The following is a 26,263-nucleotide window of genomic DNA, read 5'->3' as shown; positions in this document are numbered from 1 at the left end:
CAGTGTGCAAAAAGGCTTACTCTTCGACCTGAAGTAATAATGTTTATGAATGATTTAAAGCACTTCATTGCCAACAGTTATCATTGCTGAATGATTTGCTTTGCCTGTGAATAAGGAATGATTGGATTCCTGAAGCACCGCTCTCATCTGTTTCATGACGAGTCCGAGATTTACAGGCGGAAAGGCACTTCTGAAGTGGAAAGGGAAGACAGCAGACAAATTTGCACACAGCAAGATCTCAAGAACTGTAAGATTCTTTTCTTTAGACTACAAGATATAGGAGCAGATGGAGGCCATTCGGCCCTTCAAGTCTGCTCCGCCATTCAATCATGGACGTGAAACCGCCCAGCATCTCACCTATTTAAAGTGATATTGAGAGCGGGTCCAGCTTTGGTGAAAATACCAGGGAGGTACCCTGCCTGAACCATGCTGTGGAATCTTGAACACTCCAGTGAGTGAGATGCAGGTTCCGTTTTGTTTCGTGTGCAAGTTAGCCCCTCTGGTTAAAGATCAGCTTTACCTGTCACACGTACATGGAAACATACAGCGAAGAGCGTAGTTTGTGTAAAATCAAATCCGCAAGGGTTGTGCCGGGCAGCCCGCGAGTGTCTGGCGGCCACTCACTAACTCTAACCATGACTGTACATCTTGGGAATGTGGGAGGAAACTGGAGCACCCAGAGGAGACCCACGCAGTCATGGGGAGGACACATAAACTCCTTACAGACACGGGCAGGAATTGAACCCCAAACCTCCCTTGTAGATACTGCGCTCTGAAGGCAGTGCTTCTTCAGTCCTGAGCCAGTAGCACCAGCCTGGATCTTCAAGTCCCTGAACCACAAACTCCTGCCACAGAGGAGGGAGGGCTCGGCCCTCTTCGCTGCAGCTGACAAACACTCAAAGACTAACCAACCAGGCCAAGGCAGAATTTCAGTGCGGGGTGGAATACGAATGTCATCGGACTGATGAGCTGAACTGAGTGGGAGCATAAAAGAAAATCTCAACAGAGTCTCTGGTCCTTGTATTAATGGACCCATCCCATAAGCACCAGTGTTACTGTCATCCTCCACAAGACTTGAGATGAGTATTTCCCATTAATGGCCAAAATGGCTGCCATAAGAGGGCACAGGTTTCAGGTGTTGGGGAGCAGGTACAGAGGAGATGTCAGGGGCAAGTTTTTTACTCAGAGAGTGGTGAGTGTGTGGAATGGGCTGCCGGCAACAGTGGTGGAGGCAGATACGAGAGGGTCTTTTAAGAAACTTTTGGATAGGTGCATTGGAGCTTAGGAAAATAGAGGACTATGGGGAAGCCTAGTAATTTCTAAGGTAGGGACATGTTCGGCACAACTTTGTGGGCCGAAGGGCCTGTATTGTGCTGTAGGTTGTCTGTGTTTCATTACAGATAACAGGCCACCTAATAATTGAAGGATGCCACCCTTCACTCTATGATGTGTCTGGGGAGGTCAAATGTGACAGTGGGATAGATATGGGAGAACGTTGATCAGTGTCGAACGGGGTGAAAGGAGGGCGCACGACCTCTGTTCCCTGAAGGGAAGGGTGGTTAGTAACTGTGAGACAGTGAGGTCAGGTATAAACCACTGGCTGGGGCGCTGTGTTCCACAGGAGGGTATAATGGAACTCAAAGATCAAAGTCAAAAGTCGAGTTGATGTCATAGTATACAATACGGAGCTTCGGTGTGTTAACAAAGATCCCAGCACATTTCTGCAGATTTATGGCAATGGAGAGCACCTTGACTGGCTGACCACGGCCTGGTATGGAGGACCCAAAGCCACTGGATCACAAGATGCTGTGGAGGTTTGAAGACTCAGCCAGCTCCATCGCAGACGTAACCCTCCCCACCAGAATGGAAGTCTCTAGAAGGCAGTGCCTCAAGAAGACGACATCACCGTATGCGGTATGCCCGCCTCTCATTACTACGACTGGGGACGGGATACAGGAGCCTGAAGACCCACACTCAGCTTCTTCCCATCCGTCACCAGATTTCCAAAATGTCCATGAAAACCACCTTGCTATTCCTCGCTCGCGCGGTCTATTCATCTGTTTATCGACCTATCATCCTCAGTGTGTGTCGTGTCGTATGATGTGGGCGATCACGGTCTTTGACCATGATTGTTCTTGGCAAACTACTCCTACAGAAGGGGTTTTTCCGTCGCCTCCTTCTGGACGGTGTCGTTACGAGACGGGTGACCCCTCCCCAGCAATTATCAACCTTCTTCAGAGATCGTCTGCCCGGTGTCAGAGGTCGCATAACCAGGACACGCAGCAGCTGCTCGTAGGACCACCCCCCACCTGCCCCCAAGGGGTCCACGTGACCCAGATGGGGGGACTAAGCAGATGCTGCACCTTGCCCAAGGGTGACCTGCAGGCTAGTGGAGGGAAGGATTGCCTTTTCACCTCTGGGAGAGACGCTTCTCCAGCCCATCACCCAATTCATTTATATGTCGGTTTATTTATTCATTACCCATGTATCTATCTATTTAATTAATTATTAGTCTATTCGGTCATTCATCTGTCCATTTATCCTGATGAAGGGTTTCGGCCCGAAACGTCGTCACTACCTCCTCCCATAGATGCTGTCTGGCCTGCTGAGTTCTGCCAGTGTTTCGTGTTTTTATTTTGTCCATTTATCTGTCTGTTTGTTCGCATGTTTGTAACTTAGTCTTTTTTTCGCGTCTTGCACTGATCTGCTGCCAGAAAAGCACAAATTTCACAATGTATGCTCCTGACACAGATTCCGTGTGCATCCTTCCGGGGAAAGGAACTGCTGAAGGTTTGGGTCGAAACTCTGTATCCAGTCCTGAGGCAAGGTCTAAACCTGAAATATTGACAATTCCTTCCTCCGCCACCACCGACACCCGACAATCGACCTGCCGAGTCCCTCCAGTATCTGCAGTCTCCAGCGTCTCCACGAGTCAAAATGAGGCGGAAAGAAACTGACTTTCTAACCAGGTCAGTTCTGGTCCGTGGAGCCAGGTCTGATGAAAGATCATCAGGCTGAAGCATTAGCACATTTCCACTCTCTGTGGACCTGCAGAATCTTTCCGGCAGTCCCGGTTTTTACGGCTCCATGTCAGCGGAATCCAGCGGCATTGATTAAACCAGTGGCCACGGGAGGGCGCTGGTGTGCAACCCAGGGAGGGGTGAGCATTTCCGAACAGAGAGTGGGGCAGAGACAGAGTGGAGGGAGCCGCAGAGGAAGAGGAGGAGAGCGGTCAAGAAAACGAGAAAGAAGGAAGTTGGGGGTAAAGGAGAGGAACGATCAATAAAGAGATCATAAAGATAGGGTAAATGCAAGCAGGTTTTTCCCGCTGAGGTAGAGTGAAGCCAGAGATAGAGGTCATAGGTTAAGGTGAAATACCTAAGTGGAACCTGAGGGACAGTTTCTTCACTCAGAGGGTGGTGAGAGGGAACAAGCTGGAATTTGAAGTAGTGGATGTGGTCCGATTTCAAGATGGGAGGGATATGGAGGACCATGCCGGTCGGTGGGACTAGTCGTAACAATAGTCTAGCACAGACAAGATAGGCTGAAGGGCCTGTTTCTGTGCTGTAGTCCTCTATGACTCTAAAAAGAGAGAGCTGTAATGGGAATACAGTGTACAACCAGGCCCTTCAGCCCATCTAGAATATGCTAATCGTCAACCATCTATTTACACAAAATCTACCTAATTATCCTTACATTCTCATTAAACCTCCCGAGATTTTATCACTCACTTTCACGTATTGCAGGAATTTACAACAGACAAGAGGTACTGTTAAATATGCTTGTGGTTTTTAACTAAACATGCAAAAATTTTACATTGTGCTTCCATTCACTTCCATAAATCAATTCCAATGCATTTTTCATTGCAAATGTTTCACAATATTAGGCTAGATTCATCCATTAGGAATAAGATTTGACTGAATTATATTTTACATAAGAATAATTACTGTAAGTAAAGCATAAGGAAAATACGTGAAGCATTAAACAAAAATTCTTAAACCGAACGCTTTCTTTACAGAAGAACTCAGAAGTTACTCTGTGCATTCGGGGTCCTCAGTAAGTGGTGGCTAGGGAAGTGCCTGTTTAAATAGAGGAGAGGAGATGAGTGGCGTGTCTCCCAGAAGCCCCGATAGTTTACAGAAAACAATATGGACTCTGGATCAAAGGCAGGATGCTCCCAGGAAGTACCAGAAAGTGTGTGGCTATGGAGGGCCAGCTCAACTGGGTGGGAGAACATGGACTTATTATGGTAGAGATTTCAGGACCAGCCTCCACTTACTGTGTAAAAAGAGAGCAAAATAGTGAGGCAGTGTTCACAGACCGTTCAGAAATCTGATGGTAGAGGGGAAGATGCTGTCAGTAATAAAAAGATGACATGTTCTGGATGAGTGAGGGTCCTTCATGATGGATCCTGCCTTCCTTGGTATTTCTTTTTGAAGATGTTCTTGAAGGCAGTGAGGCTAGCTCCCACGAAGGAGCTGGCTAAGTCTACAACCCTCTGCAGATTTTTTCCGATCCTGTGCTTTGGTACCTCCGTACCGAATGGTGATGTGATCGGTCCGCACGCTCTGCTCTGCACAACCTGTAGAAATTTGAAAGAGTTTTTGGTTTTTGTTTGATCTTGACCTTGGGCACTATGTGGAGATTGAACATTCTCCCCGTGACTGCGTGAGTTTCCCCTGGGCATTCCAGTTCCCTGCCACCTCCCCAATCCGTATGTGTTCGTGCGTTAATTGGCCCCAGTCTGTAGGAGCATAGCTGACTCGAGGGTGGTTGAGCAACACACTCTAAATCCTGGAGGGACACGGCAGATCAGGCAGCACTCGTGGGGGCAAATGAACATCGATATTTTAGACTGAGAGACTTCTTCTGGATTTCATCCCAGTCCTAACGAAGGGTCTTAGCCCTCAATGTCAACTGTTGAGTTCACTTCATAGATGCTGCCTGATTTGATGAGTTCCTCCAGTGCTCTGGGTGGGGTGGTGGTGGTGGTGGTGTGTGCATGTGTGCGTGCGTGTGTGTGTGCGTGCATGTGTGTGTGTGTGTGCGTGTGTGATAGAGAAGATTTCCAGCATCTACAAAAAATTCTGGTGAATTGCCAAGTGCTTGTATAAACCCAATGGGCCCAATGGCCTCCTTCAATGAAGTAATGAAATATGGAGAATTTTCCCATTATAATCTCTGTTCCTCTGGGGTCTAGTGGTTGGTGACAGGAAATAAATGGTATCCATGGAAATACAAATGGACAGTCAGCGTCTATGGAGAGGGAAATGGAGCTAATATTACAAGATCAGTTCATTTTTTGAAGACATTAATGAAAGGTCATGAATTCAAAACACGGAACCAGCTCCTGTCTCTGTAGATGCTGCCTGACCTGCTGTGTGTTTCCAGCATTGCCCCATTTTATTTCACTAAAGTTAAATTTCCAGCAACTTTTGTTGTCAGTTTAAGTATTAATTTGGGAAAAAAACTATAAATTAAAGCAATGAAGCTAGTGAACTTTTTTTTTCTTGCCGCCCTTGAAGTTTGTAAGTGCACATACAATACTGTGGTCCAACTAATTCATTTATCCTGTGTCCCAGTGAGTCCAGTCAATGGAACAGATACATTTTTCTTTAAAGGTAATTTTTATACAGATTTATATTCAAATTACTCACAGAAGGAACAAACACCCTTAATCAAAGTGTTTCTCTTTTGTAATAAACAGCTATATAAATAAAACTGTTAGCTTTCTCTAATATCAAGAACAAATTGTCACCACACAAAAATGGAAAAAATTAATCCACAAAATCGTTTTAAAATTAGAAGAGGCTTTTCGGCCCTTCGTACCAATTCTATCATTCAATGAAATCGTGCCAGCTCCATCTACCTACGGTACCTGTTAATATTATGGACCAATTTAGACTCAAGATTTGCAAGGGACACTGTGTCAAATTTCTGGATGAAATGATTCCTGGGCTTCACTCCAGAACATGGAACTACAACAAGAGAGCTATGGATGTTGGTGAATCAAATGTAGACTCAGACACAAGAAGACAACACAGGCACACTCCAAAGGCAAAATCTCCAATAGTAGTACTAGAAATGAAACTCCTACGCTCGAGCACCGACTACTCCGCACGAGGCCTTTTTAAGTAGAGACTTTCCATGAAGCAAGGTGGCGGGCAATAATCGGCAGTCTGAGTCTTAAAGGAACAGTGGCCGCTAATCTTACTCCGGGGAACTGGAGCGCCGTAACCTGGATGCCTGCTGCTGTTCAGTCAGGACCATGACAACAACGTAGAATGTAGAATAGGAACAGGCCTTTCAGTCTAAGATGTTGTGACAAAATAATTAAGCTAATGATGCCTAATTGCATTAATTCATTCTGCCTGCACATGGTCCATATCTCTCCGCAATCTCTAAACTCATGTGTCTGGCCAAAAGCCCCTATATTGTATCTGCCTCCAGCACCATTGCAGGCCCCCACAGCTGTTTGTGTAAAAAACTACCCCAACGTATCTCTTCTGAACTTTTCCCTTCTCCCCTTAATGCAGTCTGTCTCGTGTTAATCATTTCAACCCTGGGAGGAAGATGCTGGCTGTCTACCCTATCTACGGTACTCATGAGCTTCTATCTGCTCTCCCCTCAGCCTCTGCCACTCCAGAGAAAACAACCCAAGTTTGTCCAAACTTTCCTTGTCTTCCAATCCAGGCCGGACTTCTGATAAGCCTCTTCTGCACCATTTCTAAAGCTGCCACGCCCTTCCCAAAGGACGGCCAGAATTGAACGTAATAATGCAGCCTAAATGGAGTCTCATAGCTTCCTGACTCTTGAACTCTGTTCTTTGACGGATAGAAGCAAGCTCCAGATTCAAGGCACAAGAGATAGTGTTTGAATTGTTCCTCTCCATAAATGCAGCCTGATTTGTTGAGTTCCTCCAGCATTCTGCATGTGTGGCTCCAGATACCAGGCTTTAGATTTGTCCATGCTGCCCAAAAACAGAAATTAAGGCTGATCCCATTTTCTGACAGGCCAGTTCCTGTCCGTTTATCTACCAGCATGCTTTCAGATGGAAAGTTGCAATCTCCTGGCACCATCTGGAAAACTGGACCAACCACCTTAAACCAAAGGGCTCCATTCACTGAGCACAAGAAAGTTCCTCCTCGCACCCGAGCACGCATTTACTTGTGCATGTAACAATAAGCTCAACTTTGACTTTGGCTTCACACACAAAATGCTGGAGGCGCTCAGCAGGCCAGGCAGCATCTATGGAAAAGAGTTTCGGTCTGGACTCCTTCGGCAGGACTGGAGGATGAGGAGTAGAATTAAAAGGTGGGTGGGGGGGGGGAGAAACACAAAGTGGTGGGTGAAGCCGGAGGGGGAGGGGTGAAGTAAAGAGCTGGGAGGTTAATTGGTGAAAGAGATACAGGGCTGGAGAAGGGGGAATCTAATAGGAGAAGACAGAAGACCATAGAAGAAAGAAAAGGGGGGAGGAACTCCAGAGGGAGGTGCAAGGAGATAAGGTGAGAGAGGGAAAAGGTGATGGAGAATGGTGAAGGGTGGGGGAGCATTACTGGTAGTTCAAGAAATCAATGTTCCTGCCATTAGTTTGGAGACTACCCAGACTGGTCTTGGCCCAAAACATAGAAAACCTACAGCACAATACAGGCCTTTTGGCCCATGATGCCATGCCGAACATGTACTTACTTTAGAAATTACTTAGGGTTACCCACAGCCCTCTATTTTACTAAGCTCCATGTACCTATCCAGGAGTCTCTTAAAAGACCCTATCGTATCCGCCTCCACCACCGTCGCTGGCAGCCCATTTCACACACTCACCACTCTCTGAGTAAAAAACTTACCCCTGACATCTCCTCTGTACCTACTTCCAAGCACCTTAAACTTGTGTCATCTTCTGTTAGCCATTTTAGCCCTGGGGAAAAGCCTCTAACTGTCCACACCATCAATGCCTCTCATCATCATACACCTCTATCAGGTCACCCCTCATCCTCCGTCGCCCCAAGGAGAAAAGGCTGAGTTCACTCAACCTATTCTCCTAAGGCATGCTCCCCAATCCAAGCATCATCCTTGTAAATCTCTGCACCCTTCCTATGGTTTCCACATCTTTCCTATAGTGAGGTGACCAGAACTGAGCACAGTACTCCAAGTAGGGTGTGACCAGGGTCATATATAGCTGCAATATCCTCTGTACCTTTTTCCATAGAAGCTGCCTGGTCCACTGAGTTCTTCCGGCATTTTCTGTGTGTTGCTTGGATGTCCAGCATCTTTTTTGTGATTTGACTTTGGCTTTACTGCTTCTCTTGGCCTCCCATCATGTGCAGTGCCTCATTCCAATCTCACCTCAGCCTTCTCGATCACAAAAGACACAGCCTCAGTCTCCCTTCAAGATCTTAATCCTCCAGTAAGTGAAATTCAAAGAACACCAGAAGCCGGAAATCTGAAACGGGAGCAGAAAATGGTGGGAATGAATTTACTTTGAACTTTGACACTCCGCACCTATAGAAGGAGAACTCTTTCAAGCCTGCACTCAGCAGCATCATTCTCTCCAGGGCTTCGGTTCAATTTCGGCTGATGATGCTCTTGGTGAACGACTTTGCAGACTGGAGTCACAAGGGGACATCAGAACAGATGCAGGAGCGGCCCACTTGAGCCTTCAGGCCTGCCTCGCGATACGATAGCATCATGGCTGACCTGCTCTAGGCCACAACACGTTCTTTGTGCATTTCTGCAGGCAGGTGCTTGGGGGCAGAGAAGACAGTACAAATAAGATCATAATACCATAAAACATTGGAGCAGAATTTGGCCATTCGGTTCATCGAGCCTGCTCCACCATTCCATCATGGCTGATTTATTGTCCCTCTCAAACCCATTCTCCGGTCTTCTTCCTGTAACCTTTGACACCCTTACTGATGACAAATCTATCAACATCCACTTTAAAAATACAGACATCCCACCCTGCAAAAACTCTTTCAGGGAGGGAGGACCCCTGCCTCCCGCAATCCCATATCCACCCCCCTCTACCGGTTGACCTCTAAGGGTGTATGTAATACTTTGTTTAGTGATTTTGTCTAATCTGTAAACCAGGTTGGGTAGATGCAGAAAATGTGACATTAAAATATGTACTTATATTATCATGGAGTCATTTTTTATTCTATTACAACTTTGTCACATGGTGCGAGCAGAATCATCTGCAGCTTAATGTGAAAAACATTAAGGAGCTGGTGGTGGACCTGAGGAGGACTAAGGCACCGGTGACCCCTGTTTCCATCCAAGGGGTCAGTGTGGACATAGTGGAGGATTACAAATAGCTGGGGATACGAATTGACACTAAACTGGACTGGTCAAAGAACACTGAGGCTGTCTACAAGAAGGGTCAGAGCCGTCTCTACTTCCTGAGGAGATTGAGGTCCTTTAACATCTGCCGGACGATGCTGAGGATGTTCTACGAGTCTGTGGTGGCCAGTGCTATCATGTTTGCTGTTGTGTGCTAGGGCAGCAGGCTGAGGGTAGCAGACACCAATAGAATCAACAAACTCATTCGTAAAGCCAGTGATGACGTTGGGGTGGAACTGGACTCTCTGACGGTGGTGTCTGAAAGGAGGATGCTGTCCAAGTTGCATGCCATCTTGGACAATGACTCCCATCCACTCCATAATGTACTGGTTAGGCACAGAGATTGAGCCAGAGATTCCACCGAGATGCAACACTGAGTGTCATAGGAAGTCATTCCTGCCTGTGGCCATCAAACTTTATAACTCCTCCCTCGGAGTGTCAGACACCCTGAGCCAATAGGCTGGTCCTGGACTTATTTCCACTTGGCATGATTAACTTATTATTATTTAATTATTTATGGTTTTATATTGCTATATTTCTACACTATTCTTGGTTGGCGCGGCTGTAACGAAACCCAATTTCCCTCGGGATCAATAAAGTATGTCTGTCTGTCTGTCTTTAAGCAAGTCTACAGGGAGTTTGGCCTCATCAAGTAGGGCATCAATAGAGTAGCTTCTTAGCAGCTAGCCAGTTAGTTTAAATAACGTTAGCTGTGCTAATGAACGAATGGCACCAGTTAAACTCACCTCAACATGTCTTTTACAGTCATTTAACCCACCATGGGCAATAGAAAAGTCACCGTTGCAAACAGTGCAGCGAGCAACACTGTCATTATTTTTGAGGTCAACTGTAAAGCCCGCCCACAGAGAAAACTGATAGGTCTACTTAGCACGAAGAGAGACCAATCAGGGTGCTCCCTCTCGCTCTCGCTCTCCCTCTCAAAAAAATCGATTTCCGGGATATTGTATATAATTTGCGGGCGTCAGGGAGCCGCTATCAATATGCGGAAGACACCTGGAACTTCCGGGAGAGGTGGGATGTCTGAATATACTCAATGACTTGGCCTCCACAGCCATCCGAGTCAACAAGTTCTATAGACTTACCCACCACCCTCTGGCGAAAGGATTTCCTCCTCAGCTCTGTTCTAAAGGGACATCCTTATAGTCTGGAAATCTGTAAGAGGAACCTAAAGCTTAGGCCTCCAAGTCTGCTCTGCTAAGATTATGGCAGCTTTCCCCCCTCAGCCCCAGTTACCTGCGCTGACCCCACGTCCAGAATAAGAAGGTGAGAAGCACAGGTTGGCAGGGGACAGGTGAGGGGAAAGTGAGTGGGTGGGGAGGGGAGGGTGATGGAAGAAGCTGAGGGGCGATAGGTCGAGGAGGTGCGTAGGAAGGAGAGCATTTGTTTGAACCGACCTCGGCTGAGAACGCATCACTCCCTCAGCACTGCACTGAGAGATTTCTAGACCTCAGTGCTAAAGGCTCTGGGTGTGGCCGGAAGCCACAGCAGCCCATCAGAGCTGAGGCAGAAGCCTCTCGGTTACTCAGTGGGCGCAGAACACGGGATTTCTGCTCCATGGGAGTGACGGCCCGAGGCCGGGCCTGACACAGGGCTGCACAGCGGCTGAGTAGGGTTTGGTTCAATCCTGAGCTCAGGAGCTGTCTGTGCGGAGTCTGCACGTTCTCCCTGTGACCACAGGTTCCCCCCAATATTCCAAAGACAAGACAGTCAAAAGGTTTATTGAGAGTAAAAGAGTATGGAATCGAGGGGGGGGGGGTGAGGATTTATTTTATTTTAACTTATTTAGGGATACAGTGTGCAACAGGCCCTTCCTTCACAACCCTAACAACCCACCTATTTAACCCAAGGCAGTTTATAATGACCAATAACCCACTAACCGATACACCTTTGCATCGTGGGAGAAAACCGGAGCAGCCAGGGGAAACTCATGCAGCCATTGGGAAAACTTGAGAATCCCTAACGGACGGCACTGGAATTGAACTCCGAGCCCAAACGTCCTGAGCTTTAACAGTGCCACACTAACCGCTACACCACTGCGGTTGATGGGAATGTGGAGGCCACAGATTATAAAATGTTTTCTCCGTGAACGTGGTGATCCGCATTGTGTTGAAATGAGAAACGTCGGACTGGCAATGTGGCAGCTTGCAATCGGGTGAAGAGCTTCACCGAGAGGCAAGGGAGATATGCACGGACAGAACACGGACAGGATAAACTGACCGCCAGAGGAACTCAGCAGGTCGGGCAGCATCTGTGGAGGGAAGTGTTCAAGTGACACTTCAGATCGAGATCCATCATCTGGGCTCCATTACTTGCAACGCCTACAAGTTGGGAGGAACGGTTGGTGTTCAAACACAAAATGGAGTCCTTTATTGAAATAGAAGCTTTTTGTCTGGATGCTTGATGGCGAGGTATGGCATCTACTCTGTACGTGACCGCAAGAAACTGCAGAGAGTTTCGGACACACTTCCATATAACCATATAACAATTACAGCACGGAAACAGGCCATCTCGGCCCTCCTAGTCCGTGCCGAACGCTTACTCTCACGAAACCAGCCTCCTGGAAACCATGCTTCATGGAGACCAGCCTCCTCTTTGTGGATTCTGTCTACAGCTTCCACTGCCTCAGTAAAGCAGTCAGCACAATCTAAGACCCCACCATCCCAGATATTCCCTCCTTTTTCCTCTCCCATTGGACAGAAGGTACAAAAGTCTGTAAGAATGTACCACCGAGGTCAATGACAGCTTCTGTCCCACTGTTAATAGACTCTTAAATGGACTTCCTGTACGATAAGATGGACAGTTGACCACACAATCTTCCTCTTGCACTTTTGCTTATATTTACCTGAACTGCACTTATCTTGTTGGATTTTACACTTTATTTTGCATTGTTATTGTTTTATCTTGTTCTACTGTATCTCAATGCACTGTGTAATGATTTGATCAGTATGCAAGACTAGCTTTATACTGTGTCTTGGTATATGTGACAACGATAAACCAATTCCAATAGATCTGAAAAGTGTAAAGTCCAAATGAAGGGTCTTGACCCGAAATGTCGGCTGTTCATCTCCCACCACAGATGCTGCCTGACCTCCTGAGTTCCTCCTGCAATTTATTTCTTTGCTCCGGACTCCGGGATCCATGGTGTCTTGTGTCTACAGGATGAACTGAAGACACCATGGCTAACTCATTCAAATTCTGGTCACTGTATGGCAACCCATCCTAGCCCCCGCCTCCCCCCCCCACAACTTCACAACTGCAGGAGAATGGAAGTTGGAGATGGGCAAAGCTGAAGTCTCTGTCTCTCCTCGTTAATCAAGATAAAACTGCACGAGGTTTGGTGGTGGTGGGGGGTTGGAGGCTTAGGGATCCTTTGGGATGACGATAAAAGAAAAGCTTCCTCCCAAATTGTGCTGTGAATGACATGTCGGGTCATCAAAGCCTTGACTGAACGGTATTTCCTTTCTCCATCTTCATCGATCGTGAGCAAAGCCCCTCCCTCAGCATCTGAACAGTGGCTGCGGTCCGCCCTGCTAATGGGCGGCTGTCTCCCTTACAGCGGAAGGGGAGTGCAGTCGATCAGATTAAGTTAGTCTCCCCAGAGGGAGCAGAGATGGGCCCATTAGTGGCGTGGGCCCGCAGGCTGCTGACTGGGAGAGCTGCACGCTTAGCTGGAAGTTTGCGAGGCACGGCGCCTTTAAGATTTCATCATTTGCCGGCCTGGATAAACCGTTGAGTCACCGTCCCCCTGCAGACCTGCATCGTAAAACACTGTAGAATCCAAGAGACAGCCTGTGACCCAGTACCATCATTCATTAATAAGAGGCAAGCATTTATTACTGAGAGCAGACTAATGCCATTTCACAAATTACATTAGCAATGCAGTATGCCTGTGCTGTCTTTTAATGCTCCCTCAAGTGCATTTGTCTGATAAATGGAAAAATGTACGGGGACTGAAATCAATCCAATAAATGAAAGAGGCAGCAGATTGTTGGGTGGGTGAGAGGCAGGGGCTGCCGGCGGTGATCTGCAGTGGGACAGGACCTTTGCTGAAGGGGCTGTGGTGCTGAACAGAAGCCGAGGAAACACATGACATATGAATCAGGTCATTCAGCATCACTGTTCATTCTCTATTCGACCCCTTCCTCTCCCCTCCCTCACCCAGCCTCCCTGTAAGTGCATCTGCCGTTTGCACCGCTCTCCATGGTAACAAGTCCCGCATTCCAGGTGCTCCCCGGGACTGAGAGATTCTCCCGAATCCTCCACTGCTCCCTAGGTTTCGATCCCGTGGGAGAGGGCCACATGAAAATGGAAATGCCCCATGCCTGCCCCCTCAAAACAAAACCAAGATTGGAATCAGAATCCGGTTTATCGTCACTGACATATGCCGTGAAGTTTGTTGTTTTTGATTTATTTATTGATTTATTGACATATGGTATGGAAGTGTTGGCATGTGGCCAAGTGGTTAAGGCGTTCGTCTAGTTATCTGAAGGTCACTAGTTCGAGCCTTGGCTGACGCTGCGTGTGTGTCCTTGAGCAAGGCACTTAACCACACATTGCTCTGCGATGACACCGGTGCCAAGCTGTACGGGTCCTAGTGCCCTTCCCTTGGACAACATCAGTGACGTGGAGAGGGGAGACTTGCAGCTAGGGCAACTGCCGGTCTTCCATTAAAAAAACCTTGCCCGGGCTTGTGCCCTGGAAACTTTCCAAGTTGCAAATCCATGGTCTATCGAGACTAACAGAGGCCTACTACTAGTATCGAATAGGCCTTTCCGGCCCGTCGATGCTACACCGCCCAGCAATGCCGCCCCCCCCCCCCCCCCCAATTTAATCCTACCCTAATCATGGGACAACTTACAATGACCAACTAACCTACACGTCTTTGGACAGTGGGTCTGTGGCGTTCATTAAAAACCATTAAAAAAATTACTACAAGTCATAAGGCTAATGCAAAAGGTAGTGCAAATACAAGGTAGTGCAAAAGGCTAATGACGAGATAAATGACCATGAGTTCATGGACTGTTCATATGTCTGATGGCGGAGGAGGAGAAGTGCTCCTCAAACACTCACTGAAGGTCTTCAGGCTCTTGCATCTCCTCCCTGATGGTAGTAATGAGAGGAGGACATGTCCTGGGTGGTGAGGGTCCTTAACAATGGGTGCTGCCTTTTGACGGGAAAGGTTGTGCGTGTGATGGAGCTGGCTGAGTTGGCAACTCTCCACAGGCTCTTTTAATCCGAGGCATTGGAGCCTCTGTACCATGACTGATGAAACCGACAGAATGATCTCCACCTGTAGAAATCTGGTTGGGTCTTGGGTGTCCTACGTATCAGCTTATTGTCCATTTCACCGCTGGCATTTAGGGCAGCAATGAAGGTCCTCCATCTTTGCTGCTGCTCAGGGCTTCCTTCATCATGTCAGTAGCTTCCCCTCATTATTCACCCCTGTCAGTCATGCAAGTCCCGGGTGGAGGCTCAGGAATACCGTCACACTCGGACGTGGAAGGATTCTTCATTTGTTTCACCAGTCAGTGTTGTTAGCCCGGAGCTGAACCCCCGAACTCAGACAACCGGTGGACCACTCTTTGTCTGTCCTCTATCCCCTGACCTGTTTGGCATGGGTGACCCCACCAAGAGCCAAAGCGTGCAGCCCTGACTCCAGCCAACATAGCTCTCTGGGTCACTGAGGCACACAAGCCTCCCAACCCTACGACGAGGACGTGGTCCTCTTGGAGGGGTGACGTATCAGATCTCCTCAAACTCTTGATGAGGTACAGCTGCTGGTGTTCCTTCTTCATGATTCGACGTGGCTGTCATGAGAGTCAATGCCTGCACCTCTGGCACAACATTGCAGTAAGTTTTCGTCAGGAAATATTTTTAGATCAGCAGATGTGATCATATTATAGAGGCATTGGAGCTGTGGGCTGCAGAATTTACATTACTTGGCTGCTGTGAACCTGCTGCTGCAGTAATTGAATTTACGACTAGATTAAGCAATGGACTGAGATGGCCAGGGCCCAAGAACACAAACCGCAGCTGAACTGGCATCTCGACTGCTAATCCACAATCAAGGCTGATTTCAGGGGAGGTTATTTGGGTCGGTTGGGGGCAAGGGGTGAAATCACAAAGGACCGGTGGCTGTAGACTTGATTTGGGGTGAATAGCGTTGGGACAACCAGAGGTTCATTGATGGGGGTCAGAGGGAAGATGGATAGGTTAAGAGTGGAGGTCAAAGACCCAAATGTACAAATACAACAATATTTAGGCATGGTTATCTCGGGAGCGACCATTTCTCATCAAGGGAACTCTGTGAGATTGAATTCCCAGGTAAATGTAGTTGGTATTCTGGTTTCTGGGAGAGATTTACACACTACACTGGACAATGGTATTGATGAAGGAGGGGTTTGATGTTCTTGTCGCTGTGTTTTATTTTGCATGGGATGGGCTTGGGTGTTGGGGGTTTGATGTTTAAGCTGCCGTGTCTGGGTGGGTGCTCCGTTAGGTTTTGTGCGAGGGAGGGGTTGGAGGAGTTTTGGGTTTGTGAGTTTTTTTCCCTTTCCCTTTTGCACGCAGAGGATTGCGTGTTGATGTCTCTCAGGGACCCTCACGGTTTTTCTCTATTTCATGGCTATCCGGAGAAGGCGAATCTCAGAGTTGTATTCTGCATCCACACTTCCGATGATAAAATGAACCTGTGGACCTTTGCTACCCAAACAGAATCCAAATACAAGAAAAAGGACATAAATAACATTGAGAACATGAGCGTAGAGTCCTTGAGAGTGAGTCCGTAGGTTGTGGAATCAGTTCAGATTTGAGGTGAGTGAGGTTATTCATAGTGGTTCAGGAGTTTAATGGTTTAGATCCCCCTCTTACTGACCCTGGTGGTGTGGGACCTAAAGCTCCTGTATCTCCTCCCAGAAGGCAGGAGTGAGAAGAGAATAGTCAGCGTGTTCTCCCCGCGATCCTGTTGACTGTTGATTACCTGATGCTGTGCGCCTGTGATGCTGCGGCAAGTAAATTTTTCGTTGCCGCCTGGGCACACATGCCCTCGTGCATATGACAGTAAACTCGACTCTGACTTAAATTTTATCTCAGTACGACTTTGACTTAAAGTTTATCTCAGTAGACATCACCAAAACAAATTGTCTGCTCTCTATCACGTTGCTTTATCTTTTTGGCTGCATGCAAATTGGCAGCTGTTTTCCCGACTGGAGCCTGAAGAATAATCAAGGTGGCACAGCTGGGAGAGCCTCTGCCTCATGGCCCAAGCGACCTGGGTTCAATCCTGACTTCTGTATCGAGTTTTCACATTTTTCCTGTGACTGCAAGGGGTTCCTCAATCTTCTCCCTGCATGTGTGTTGACAGGTTAAATGGCCACTGTAAATTATGTAGGTGAATAATAGAATCTGAGGAGGGTTTAGTTAGAATGTGGGAAGAATAAAATTGCTGAGTCTAAATGGGGGCTTAATGGTCAGCATGGACTCAGTGGGCCGAATGGCCTGATTTTGTTTTGTCTATCTCTCTATGACTTGCACTTCAAATTACTTTGTGGGCTGTAAACTGAGGCCGTGAAACAACGTTAGAGAAATGCAACTCTTTCTTATAAACATAAGAAAAGACTATCAATGCTGGAAATCCAGAGCAACACACACAAAATGCTGGAGGAACTCAGCAGGTCAGGCAGCATCTATGGAAACGAATAGACAGTCAACGTTTCAGCGGGACAGTGGTGCAGTATGATTACTGGCCAGCAGGTGGCGTTTGAGGTCAACTCTCCGCTCTCCACCACGCCTATCACATTGGAGTCATAAAGGAAGTTGCGGTGAAAATCCGCTTCTCTGAAATGACAGCAGGTAGTGAAAGATTTTGCAACTGCATCGCAGGAGTGTGACCTGCTTTCGGTTCAGAGGCAAGAAAATGACCACAGTTCATGTGCCAATACATCAGCCTGAAGGGCGTTTCCTTTCAGGGCCACATTTGAATCCACCTCTCTCCACGTATTTGGAACAAAAATGCTGGAAACCCAAGAAAGAGGTAGAGAACATTGGAAGTGCTCTATGGGTCAGGCAGCGCCAGTGGGTTCAAGTCAAAGGCCACTTTGCGAAGGAAGGAAAATAAGAGGGGTTGAGTAAACAAAGGATATGCCTGTATAGGTATAGAACGCAGTGGTCCAGATAACAGTTACCTTAAAATTTGACAATTTGCAGGCAGAAATGAAGGGAAGGGCAAATGCAGCTGAAGGATACAGCCATCTCTAAGTAGAAAATGGAGAGGTAACTTTAAATAATTACATTAAATACGAAGACCTGAAGATTTAAAAGCGGCTGGAGAGAAAATGAGGTGCTTTTTCACCCAAATGTATGTGCAGTGTCATTATCCAGATAGAAACTGAGGAGCTTGGAGGTACTGACCATCTTTCAGAACCCATAATCCTGTTACTAACGATCCACTCAATAAACTGCTGACAAGAAAGCAAACAATATCAATTACTTTACGTTATGGATGCCTGTTCAGACATCTCCCCGATCAACTAGCTACTCCATTTAAAGGGAAAGAGCCCATTCCTCAGAGCATTTGAGGATGGGAAATGGTGCCTGCGAATATTAGCAAAGACAGAGGGAGAGAGAAGGCGGAGATTCCAAATCTGGGTCAGAACCAGGGAAGAGGTGGGGCAGCACGATCGGAGAGGAAAAGGGATCTGATTCCAATCTTTGATTTGCATAATCTAAATAAACCAAAAACTTCAAATGAGCAATTCCTCTCCTCTTCAGAAAACTGAACAAATAGCAGACCTCCCAAGTCAGGGAGAATTCCAGCGGAACTAAGCGGGATGCAGTAAAGAAAGGGGAAGCTCACTTAATAACTCCCCGCAATCTTGAGAGGCAACAGAAATCTACTGTGAAGAAGGCCATTCAGACCTACTGATCCATGTTAGTATTCATTCTCCCCACAAGACTGCCTGTACACCATTCTATTTCAAGATGGTGATATAGGGTGACGTTATGCAGGCAGCTCACAAAACTTCCAGATATACTTTGTCCGAACTATGATTCCTGTAATCTCTCTTTGATAAATGAACTTTCAAACTATCTGAACAAAGTAGTGACGTTACGATCTCCAGAAAGATTTGGTGAACCTGTCCCTCAGGAATGCAGGTACGGCATGTTGAAGTGGAGAAAAGTTGGCCAACGCCGTAAGAAAGGGCACTGGGGTGGACTTCATTCCAGATTAAAGCATCAAGGCCTGAGAGCAGACAACAAACTGGAGTTCAGCCTCATTACTCTGCGCCAGCCAAGATCGTGCACCTGAGCCTGTCCCATCTCTTCTTGCTACTGCTGTTGAGTGGGAAGTGCAGGAACCTAGGGTTCCACACCACCAGGTTCAGGAAAAGTTGTTGCCCTACAACCATTGGACTCCTGGACCAGAGTGGATGACTTCACTCGCCTTGGTTCTGAACTCACTTTCTGCAACTCTGCAGCTCATGTTCTCAGTATGACTTAAAAAAATTATTTGCATGATTTGTTCTCCTTTGCACATTGGGAATGTGTCAGTGTTTGTTATGTATGATATTTCATAGATTCTATTGGATTTCCTTATTTTCCAGTGGGAACCAGCAAGAAATAGAATCTCATGGTTGTATATGGTATAGATCATATATGTCAAACTCAAGGCCCGCGGGCCAAATCCGGCCCGCGGTGGAATTACCTTTGGCCCGTGAGATAATATCTAATTACTATTAAAGCTGGCCCCAGTAATCGAAGCGCCTATGGCGTATGATATGGCTAATGCTGAGTTTATTCAGGTACCAGGTTTTCAGGGTTTTTAGTGTTTATTCGGCAGTCTTCTTCATAAGAAACGGAATTTGTAAAGTGAAACACTTTGTACTTATAGCAGAGACTGAGACACATGAGAACAGGCTGAAAAAACGGAGGCAGCGAAAGCTGCGTTCGCACGTGTCCAACTGATCCGGCCCGCATGAAGCTGCATTTCGCTCAATCCGGCCTGTGACCTAAAATGAGTTTGACACCCCTGGTATAGATACTTAGATAATAAATTTACTTTGAACTTACTTTGAGCTGTCGGAGGATGGTATTGAAGTTCTGGGTCTGCAGATTGTGGATTGGACACTTTCAATTTTGTGTTTTTATGTTCTGTATTTTTGCTCGATCTTTCTTGATGCTGTTTACATGATTTGATTTTTTTGTGTGAGGGGTTGGTGTTCTTGTTGCTGTTTACACAATTCTTTTTTTTGCACTAGATGGGGGGGGTTTGATGTTCTTGTTGCTGTTAATGCAATTTGTTTTTTTTTGCACTGGAGGGAGGGAGGGTTGATGTTTGTCTTTGAACTGGTTCCATGGTTTTCGTTGTTTCATGGCTCTCTTTGGTGAAGTTGAATCTCAAGGTTGTATACTGCATATGCACTTTAAAAATAAATGTACTTTGAACTTTGAGCTTGAACTTAGATCCACGTTCCTTTAGCATCTTCCTCTGTTTATTCAATTTCCTCTTAAATGCATCTGAGCTATTCATCTTACCCTTTCCTTATAGGCATGAGTTCTCTGTCTTCTTTGCTCTCTGGGTAAAAGAGTTTTTTTTTATTGGCAAGGCCTTGTTAGAATTCTCTATAAAACCATCTTAACAGCCAACCTTCAGCCCGTGTTTTGACAAGCTAAATAACTCATTTAAATCAGGAAGTTCAGAAAGTTCAAAGTTCAAAGTAAATTTATTATAGAGTATATATGTTGCCATACCTAGCCCTGAGATTCATTTTCTGGTGGGCATACTTAATAAATCCAAAAACCATAACATAATCAATGAAAGACCACACCCAACAGGGCGGACAAACAACCAGTGTGCAAAAGACAACAAACTGTGCAAATATTAAAGAAAGAGAAAAAATAAGCAATGCATATCGAGAACACGAGATTTGGAGTCCTTATTCCACATTCCTTAGCATTCTTTACCAAGTATGTGCTTGCTAGCCCTGTACAGAGCATAGCGACTAGCAACAAATTTTATTGTAGTGATTAAGATGGGATTGTCAACTGTACTCAAAAACGCCTACTTATGCCTAAAATCCTATCTTGTCTAGACACGAACAGACCAATAACTTTGACAAAGGACTTGGTCAGTTGCAGATTTCAAGAGAGAGGGAGAGGGAAGGACATAGAGAGAGATAGAGAGAAAGAAAGAGCGAGGGTAGGAGCGAAAGAAAGGGTGATAAAGAGGGAAAGCGAATGAGAGGGGGAGGGGTGAAAGAAAGAAAAATGCAGAGAGACTCGGATTGATAGAGAGAATAGAGAAATAGATATAGAGATAGAGAGAGGGATTGGGATAGAGATAGAGAAATAGATAGATAGAGAAAGAGAGAGAGTTGCAGAGCTCAGCATCCAGGAAGTTAAAAAGGATGCTCACCAAGAGTGGAGGAGTAAATGTGGGAATGAACCACTGACCAGAATTTCAATGGAGAACTTGCAGGATTACAGTTTACAGAGATGGAGAGAGGGGTGAAACCATTGACGATATGGATAAGCTTTTTTTTTAAACAGGGAGTGAGTGTTATTCATGGAGTAGAAGAGTGATTCTGGAGGTGTCTAACAATCTGATTGATTTGCAGCTAGTAGTACTTTTAATAATGCTGATGCTTCTTTGGGTTTCACATTTGACTGTGCAATGGGGCTACAGATGTGACGTCTCGGACCTCAGTACTGCTCCTCCCTCAGTGCAGTTCTCCTTCAGTAAAGCCCCTTCTACAGTGCAGTCTCCCTCATGACTGCCTGTCACACAGTGCAGTGCTCCCCCACTACAGCCTCTCCCTCAATGCAGTGCTCCCTCACTAATGCCCCTCAGAGACTACAGTGCACCTTCACTATTGCCTTTCTCACTGCCTCTCATACACTGTAAAGCTCCCACATTACTGCCTGTCCAGCAGTGCAGAACTCCCTCAGCACTGCCCTTCCCATAATGCAGAGCTCCCTCAGCACTGCCCTTCCCATAATGCAGAACTCCCTCAGCACTGCCCTTCCCATAATGCAGAGCTCCCTCAGCACTGCCTTTCCCATAATGCAGAGCTACTTCAGCACTGCCTTTCCCATAATGCAGAGCTCCCTCAGCACTGCCCTTCCCATAATGCAGAACTCCCTCAGCACTGCCCTTCCCATAATGCAGAGCTCCCTCAGCACTGCCTTTCCCATAATGCAGAGCTACTTCAGCACTGCCTTTCCCATAATGCAGAGCTCCCTCAGCACTGCCCTTCCCATAATGCAGAGCTCCCTCAGCACTGCCTTTCCCATAATGCAGAACTCCCTCAGCACTGCCCTTCCCATAATGCAGAGCTCCCTCAGCACTGCCTTTCCCATAATGCAGAGCTCCCTCAGCACTGCCTTTCCCATAATGCAGAGCTCCTTCAGCACTGCCTTTCCCATAATGCAGCTCCCTCAGCACTGCCTTTCCCATAATGCAGAGCTCCCTCAGCACTGCCTTTCCCATAATGCAGAGCTCCTCCAGCACTGCCCGTCCTAAAGTGCTCCCTTAGTGCTGCCAGTATTAGATTGCACACCCACCTCAGTATTGTCCCTCTTACCTTGCAGTTCTCTCTCACTATGGCCACTCCCAGACTGCAGTGCTCCCAGAGTACTGCCTTTTCCACAATGTAGAGCTCCTTTGGTACTCCCTGTCCCCGGTGCAGTGTGCCATCACTATTGCCCCACTCACTATTCAGTTCTCACTCATCACTGCCTCCCCACGGTGCAGTACTCTCTCAGTGTTTGATTCTTAAACCAACAGCAGCCCAAATGACAACTTATTCTTTAAGTGTGTGGCTTGGTTGTATAACCTTCTGGCTTAAATCAAATCCCAGGCACAGTGGACATTAATAGCTTTGATTGAAAAGATGCAGGGGGAGACATGTGCTTTTATAGAACCACCAAAGGACTTTTGGGCTGGATCCTCCAGATGAAGGGCCTTGACCCCAAATGTCAACAGTCCACTTCCCGCTTTTGGAGCTGCCTAGCTCCATCACAGGCACAAAGCTTCTGACCATTGAGGACATCTTTAAAATGTGGTACCTCAGAAAGGAGGCAGGCATCTTCAAGCACCCTCACCATCCGGGACACTGGACAATAGACAGTAGGTGCAGGACTGTCAACATATGACAGTCCCGCCATTCTGGGAATTAACCTTGTGAACCTACGCTGCACTCCCTCAATAGCAAGAATGTCCTTCCTCAAGTTTGGAGACCAAAACTGCACACAATACTCCAGGTGGGGTCTCACCAGGGCCCTGTACAGCTGCAGAAGGACCTCTTTATTCCTATACTCAATTCCTCTTCTTATAAAAGCCAGTATGCCATTAGCTTTTTTCACTGCCTGCTGTACCTGCATGCAGACTCGAGGGGCCGAATGGTCTACTTCTGCACCTATTGTCTATTGTCTATTGCTTTCATTGACTGAGGTACAAGAACACCTAGATCTTGTTGTACTTCCCCTTTTCCTAACTTGACTCCATTTAGATTAATCTGCCTTCCTGTTCTTGCCACCAAAGTGGATGACCTCACATTTATCCACATTAAACTGCATCTGCCATACATTTGCCCACTCACCCAATCTGTACAAGTCACCCTGCATTCTCATATATCCTCCTGACATTTCACACTGCCACCCAGCTTTGTGTCATCAGCAAATTTGCTAATGTTACTTTTAGTCCCTTCATCTAAATCATTAATATATATTGTAAACAGCTGCGGTCCCAGACTGATCCTTGCAGTACCCCACTGGTCACAGCCTGCCATTCCGAAAGGGACCCATTAATCACTACTCTTTGTTTCCTGTCAGCCAGCCAATTTTCAATCCATGTCAGTACTCTGCCCCCAATACCATGTGCCCTAATTTTGCCCACTAATCTCCTATGTGGGACTTTATCAAAAGCTTTCTGGAAGTCCAGGTACATTGCATCCACTGGATCTCCCTTGTCCATTTTCATAGTTACATCCTCAAAAAACTCCAGAAGGTTAGTCAAGCATGATTTTCCCTTCATAAATCCATGCTGACTTGGACTGATCATTCTATTGCTATCCAAATATGTTGTTATTTCCTCTTTTATAATCGACTCCAGCATCTTTCCCACCACTGACGTCAGGCTAATTCCCTGTTTTCTCTCTCCCTCCTTTCTTGAAAAGTGGGACAACATTAGCCACCCTACAATCAGCAGGAACTGTTCCTGAATCTATAGAACATTGGAAAATGATTACCAATGCATCCACGGTTTCTAGAGCCACCTCTTTAAGTACCCTGGGATGCAGACCATCAGGTCCCGGGGACATCAGCCTTCAGACTCAACAGTCTATCCAACACCGTTTCTTGCCCAATATAAATTTCCTTCAGTTCATCCTTTACCCTAGTTCCTTTGGCCACTATTACATCTGGGAGATTGTTTGTGTCTTCCCTAGTGAAGACAGATCCAAAGTACCTGTTCAAATCATTTGCCATTTCCTTGTTCCCCAAAATAAATTCACCAGTTTCTGTCTGCAATGGTCCAATTTTGGTCTTAACTATTTTTTTTGCTATTCACATAGCTAAAGAAGCTTTTACTATCCTCCTTTATATTCTTGGCTAGTTTACCTTCGTACCTCATTTTTTTTTGGCTTATTGCCTTTTTTGTTATCTTCTGTTGCTCTTTAAAAGCTTCCCAGTCCTCCGGTTTCCCACTCATCTTTGCTATGTTATATATGCCCTCGTCTTATTACTACCATCGGGAAGGAGGTACCAGAAGATGAACCCACACTGAATGTTTTAGGAATGGCTTCTTTCCATCTGTCAGCAGATTTTTAATTAGTCCACGAATCCACGAACACAACTTTGTTATTCATCTTTCGCACCATTCGTCTATCTTTCTATAATCTCTCTATCTTTTTTTATTATTTATACATTTCCCGGATGTAGGCGTTGCCAGCGAAGCCAACATTTATTGCCCATCCTTAGTTGCCCTTGAGAAGGTGGTGAGGCGCTGCCTTCTTGAACCGCTGCAGCCCCCGAGGTGTGGGGACACCCACGGTGCTGTTAGGGAGGGAATTCCATGATTCTGACCCAGCGGCAATGAAGGAACGGCGATATGTTTCCAAGTCAGGATGGTGAGTGACTTGGAGGGGGAGTTCCCAGTGGTGGTGCTCCCAGGTATCTGCTGTTCTCGCCCTCCTAGATGGTAGTGGTTGTGGGTCTGGACGGCGCTGCCTGAGATGTCTGTTTATCAATCTACCTGACGAACGGTCTCGACCCGACATCGACTGCACTACTTCCTATAGAAGCTGCCTGTGTTGCACCAGCATTTTGTGTGTGTTGTCAATTTATTTATTAGTCTATCTATTTATATTTAATTGTACCCAAGTAATTTTTATGTCTTGCTCTGTTCGTCTGCCACAGAACAACTGATTTCACGGCGGAGGTAACAATCCTGCTCCTGATCCTGAGTCTGTCCCGCTGAGCCTCTTGCTGGTCTGAGCTCAGACCCTGCTGCGCGACTGAACTCTGTGCGGGGGCAGTCGGGGGGGGGGGGGGGGGGTGGCGACAAAAAAAAAAATCAGATCGCCTGCTTTGCCGGAGACAGCCGCGTACTGCGGACTCTGCAGCCCTCCGCCCCACCCCGTTGGGAATGCCGCAACGTGCATCTGCTGCCCCGCTGCAGCTGGGGCTGCGGTGTCTCAGCATCACTCAGGGCCGTGCCCTCATTTCGCAGTTGACACCTTTAATACCCGGGATGGAAGGGCAATCTCTCTCTTGAAGACCTGCCAGGAAGCCCCGCTCTCCTGCCAGCTTGCCGGATGTGAATGGGACTCTGCGAGGTTAAATAATTGGCCCTGATATTCTATTACAACTACAAGGAACCGGTCCTGGGTACACAACCTGTCAATTAAAAGGAGTGGTGGGGGGTGGGGGGGGGCGGAATTAGTTTTAACGTTAGTGGACGAGGTAATTAAACAGCTCCTGCCTGTATTAAATGGCGTGGGCGTAGGCTGAAATATCTAGTGGAGAGAGATGTTGCGATTGCCAAGGGCAGGGAGGGCAGCAAAGCCTCGGTGCTGGTGAGGCGGGCCGAGATCTACAGATTCCACCGCCGGGGTGGGGTAGCTACGTGTGTCCGATGTTGCAAAAGGAGCGAGAGATTCAGTTAGTCGAAGAGATAGGAAAGGGAAATTAAAGAAGAAGGGTCAGGAGTGAAATGGGGGAGGGGGTGACAAACAGAGGGGGAGAAAAGACCAAAGACAAGAGTTCCAATCCCTCAGCATCTGGATAATCTAATTTCAGTCAGTTAAACAAACTTGCAACAAGAAGCTAGTTCCAGTCATGGTGATTATGTAACCGCTGACTTCCCTCTGGGTGTGAACCTGTTCTCCAGTATCCAGATTACACGTGACTTCAGACTCGGTCTGATTAACTGTTCTTTAAGGTGGCCCAGCACACCGCTGTCCAGAAGCTCTTCAAAATGCTCCCCCACCCACCCCGTGAACAGTTGAGGGCGGCGAAGCGACACAGCCTCCTCGTGTGGTCAGCCAGCCAGAAAGGCCGGGCTGAGGATGTCGACTGTGTGGAGTTCGCACGTTCTCCTGGTGAACCCTCGTGGTTCCTCCCACATCTCAGAGCTGTGGTGGGTTCACCGGCCTCAGTAAGTGGCTCCTACAGTAGAGGAAGTGGCAGGTTCTGAGGGAATTTAATGGAAATAAGGAGAGAATGAAGAGGGATTGGTTCAAGAATAATGTGAACACAGAACGTTATAGCAATGACCTTTCTGGCCACAGTGATCTTTCATCCTTCTCTAAGATCAATTTAAGGTGGCGGGGTGGAGATATGCCTCTACCAAAGTGGGTGTAAGGCACTCCTTCCCTTTGCTAGCCAGCCGGTCACCCTCGACAGGGTG

The 26,263-nt window shown here is 46.9% G+C and overlaps 1 long non-coding RNA gene across 3 annotated transcripts in view; it reads right to left on the bottom strand.

Annotated features, from left to right (window-relative positions):
* Positions 1 to 3,790: 3,790 nt before the first annotated feature.
* Positions 3,791 to 26,263, bottom strand: part of LOC132392151 (uncharacterized) — a 47,630-nt gene continuing 25,157 nt past the window's right edge. For all 3 annotated transcript variants that reach the window (XR_009511453.1, XR_009511445.1, XR_009511443.1), the window contains 2 exons: positions 8,195 to 8,440; positions 3,791 to 4,582 (listed from right to left, as the gene is read on the bottom strand). This is a non-coding gene — a long non-coding RNA (uncharacterized LOC132392151). The remainder of the gene's footprint in view (positions 4,583 to 8,194; positions 8,441 to 26,263) is intronic.

Source organism: Hypanus sabinus, chromosome 1 (assembly GCF_030144855.1).
Source record: "Hypanus sabinus isolate sHypSab1 chromosome 1, sHypSab1.hap1, whole genome shotgun sequence".
Taxonomy (NCBI): Eukaryota; Metazoa; Chordata; class Chondrichthyes; order Myliobatiformes; family Dasyatidae; genus Hypanus; species Hypanus sabinus.
This window is presented reverse-complemented; position numbering and strand designations above follow the sequence as displayed.